We start from the raw sequence: 4083 nt of genomic DNA, 5'->3' as shown, positions 1-4083 counted from the left end.
TTTTTGGATCGGTATTGCGACTTAAAGTTTTAAACAGGCTCATATTTTAGTATTAAATAATATAAAAGTCGTCGTAATGTCCGAACTATCAGAGTCGCGCAGCCGGAAGTGTGAGCTTTGGTAGTTAGGGTGTTACATTGACAAATTTGGATCCCACAAATAATAGAGCTTCCAAGAAAAAAACTAAACAAATATTTGAGTGATTTTTTTATTTGCAATCTAATTGGGTTAAGACTTAAGACTTAATTGAAGAAGGGTATACAATACAAGACTCACTAGTTCTAACTGGGGTTAGTATAAATATGGAGAGTGTAAATTATATATACATAAGAAAATATCTGCCCACTACCAAAATTGAATGATAATGACCCTTCTGATACCACAAAATTAATTGAAGAAAAATATTGGAAAAAAAGGTTATGTTCCTTCCAGCTCCATTTTTGTTCAAACTTCACTTCTGAAATTTTCTCACCAATTATGCAATTGAAAAGTAATATTTTTCTCGACAGGATGGTACTGCGTGTGAAGGTGTCTCTTGGCTTTATCAGAGCCAAGTTGCTCGAGCCACTTGTCATATAAGCCTCTTACAATAGGGTTATTGAATGGTTCCGCTACACGAACCTAGCATATATAGAAATTTAGTCATTCACTGATTCAAAAATATTGTAAGGAGAAAAATACAGAACAAACTTAAATTACAAAGCTCCACAATTATATCATTCATGAAAACTAATGGCAAGTTTACAATAGTTCTTACATTTTTCATGTAAATAGTTTTCAACAATTAGCTCAATTCTTTGGGAGATTGCCCTTTTTTTGGTTTAATTTGACCTCCGTTATTCAAGCAACTTACTTAAAATCAGTAGAATGTTAAATCAACATAAAAATAAAAGCTACATCAAAACAATTTGAGATGGAAAGGAAAAATGCAATACTTGAAGGACATGCCGTGACCTCCAGGAAATGATAGTCACATTTACCAGTTTTAAATTTTTTGACAATGTTTTATAGGTTCCAAAAATCATAACACAGAGAAAATCTCAACACTATTTATTTTCCCTTCCACCTGCATAGATATTAGAAAGCAATTTATATCACTATATAAAGATAATGATATATATTCTGTAAATTGTTATTATACATGAATATGTAATATCTTAAATACTTTGACAACCTTCATATACTCGAGCATAAAAAAAATCTATAAAAAAATTTTCACAAGAACTTGCCTCAAGTGTAACTTCTTGAAAATTAGAATTCAGTATATTTCTAAAGTTTAGAGGCCTATCAATCTGTCTTTCAAAAAGAATTTAGCGGCATATCGAAAAATTATTTCTACATAACCTCCAGAGCTTCCACGGACCCCATAAAAGGTAATCTTCTTTATTAATATTTGTCAACCTGCATGAAAAGGCATCACATCTAAACTATTTTACAAACACAAGAAACTAAAAGATAAAGGCAGCTTTTAGTTTTTTATGGTCTATCCAAAGGAGATCTTCTAAACTTTGAAAATTAACAACTTTTAACTACAAAATAAAAATGGAGCACAAAATTATTCACAAACAATTTGATAGAAGTGAATGAATTCACAAAACTGAGAAGATCCATGGAAAATACTAATCAGAATCAATTCTAAAATGTCTCCTGTTGTCAGTACAGACTGGACCTCTATCACCATGTTATCTTCATTCCCACTCCTTTCATCATGGGACTCCAGTTGGATAACAAAGTCATCCCTAGTAGCCTCAAGCATTTTATCATAACAAGGCATAACAGTGACGTGGTAAATTTCTTCAAGGCTGTTAAAAAATTTCCAAGCATTTCACTACATAGATAATTGGAAAAGATGGCTTCTTATTCATTTCAGCTTGAAAAAAAAATTCAAGACCTCATATAATAATAAGAGACATTTTCATCAGTAGAAACTTTATTATGTTGAGTGAACACCCTACATAAGCCCCATATCTTGGTATAAAGAGTGTTTTATGATGACTTAAATTGTTTGTTGTGGATTTTTTACTGTTGAAATATTTGCTAAAACAAACGACCAAAGTTGCTTCTCTGCATAACATGTCTAACCTGAAAACATATGTTCGCATCAAGCAATCACTTAGCATTTTCTCCCTCCTACTTGAACCCTTAATTACTAAAACCTATTCTAAATATTTTGAAAGTAAATTTTTTGGTTCCCCCTTCCTTATCACAAACTCCAAATGCAATTCCACAAAGCCATTAGTAACTAAAGAAAGAAGCCATTTTTCATTTATTTTATGCTCAAGACAGAAAGATTTAAAGAATTAATAACTTAAGATCTCAGTTAAAGTTCCTACTTCCATATTCAATATCAAAAGAATTACAAATCCAATATTTCTTCAACACTTTTCCAAGAAATATTAAATATAATGCAAGTACTTTCACAAATCACAATCATATATCGTGTTGTTCAGCATTAAGGTGTATCTGCTTGAGAGGCAAATTTCGAGTGCATTTGGTTGAGTTGAGTAAAAGGAGTGTTTTTTTATGATATAGTTTTCAATAAAGAGTATTTTCACAGAAGGTACCTTGTTTAGCCTGCAGGAAATACTTAGTCTTTTCACAAATATTTATATAATTTTTAGAAGTATAATTAGATTAAACAACCAAGTCTTAAATGTAGCCGTTACTAAAACTAATAAAGAGTTAAATTTATATACCTGGGCATGCAGAAGCAATCATAGGTAGGCTCGACTTATTCTTCTCATAATCAAACAGTTGACTCTGTTTGTACCTTGACATGAATTCCATACAAAATTTAATAAGGGTGAAATCTCTACTACAACTTATATCGAAAATTGCGATCGCTCCCAATGAATTGAAAAATTTTGTTAGCTTTTTGAAAACATGTAATAGCAAATATTTCACATTTAAACCAGGAGTAAAAGAATAAGAGAATAACAATCTGATACAAAGATAAACCAAACAAGCTAGAATTTATAGAAACTGAATGTAGGAGGCAAGAATTTAAAATGATTGTTTAAATAATAGCCTAGCCACGTAATTCATAGACAAAAAGCGCATATCTAAAGCAACATCTGAATGGGAGAAATGTCGAAATGAGCTGCAAGGGAGGACCTTGACTGGGGAGAAACAGACACAATAATTGCTTTTCCTTTATTAATATTAGATAAAAACTAATCCAAACTTTATTTCTCCAACATAACTATCTCCGCAGACGTCACACAACAACTATATTGTCAGACAAACTCATTATGTAAGCTTACATAGTGGCCTTATAAACCATCCCATAAACATAAGGGAATATGTTATTTTTTTATGGTAAAAAATAACTATATCTGTGACCTATTGATATTAGTATCTTAGATGGTCATTCATAAAAAATTTTTTTGGTGTAATCCAAATTCTCATATTTGGCCTTCAGAACCTTCAGAATATTTTCTCATAAGTCTGTTTTAAACTCATAATATCAAATCCTTCTATATAAATTTCAGCTTTAATTAATTCTTATGCAAGATCGAAGTTTTTTTATGGTGCTAAAGGTTTTGTTTGGAGAATAAATAAATTGCTAAGGCATTGGTAAATTCTGATCATTGGGTTTTTACGAATATTCTGATTACCAAACTTGCAATTTTCGACTTTTTAGTGAATTTGGAAGGAGTTGCTTTTGATATTAAGAACAACTTGGACTAGTATTTTGGAAGTAATTTCTAAATAGTTTCATCTAATACACCCTTTATTGCATTCTGTTCTAAGAGCCAAAATGAATAAAAACTTTGATATAAATTCAAATACCAAGTCTCCTTAAGCTATTATAAGATTAAGACTCCTAAGCATGAATGGTACGGCTATATCTCCAACAACAAACTATTATGTCTTTGTATCTCAGTCCTTAAGCTATTACATAAACTTATCATATTAGTGTCAATGTCTTATGGTGTTCACATTTAGTAGAAAAAAAAAGTCAAAAACTGATAGAGAACAAAATTAAATACTTTATGTTATATTTACCGAAATTTTTTTCCTAAATTATTTACTAAGTCTTGTCATATTTTGTCTAATAATGCTGCTTTATCTTATCATGTT

The 4083-nt window shown here is 30.5% G+C and overlaps 1 pseudogene; it reads right to left on the bottom strand.

Moving 5' to 3' along the window:
- Positions 469-3218, bottom strand: LOC107648079 (annotated as a pseudogene).

This window comes from Arachis ipaensis, chromosome B06, assembly GCF_000816755.2.
Source record: "Arachis ipaensis cultivar K30076 chromosome B06, Araip1.1, whole genome shotgun sequence".
Taxonomy (NCBI): Eukaryota; Viridiplantae; Streptophyta; class Magnoliopsida; order Fabales; family Fabaceae; genus Arachis; species Arachis ipaensis.
The sequence above is the reverse complement of the archived record's forward strand: the minus strand, read 5'-3'. Positions and strand labels throughout refer to the sequence as shown.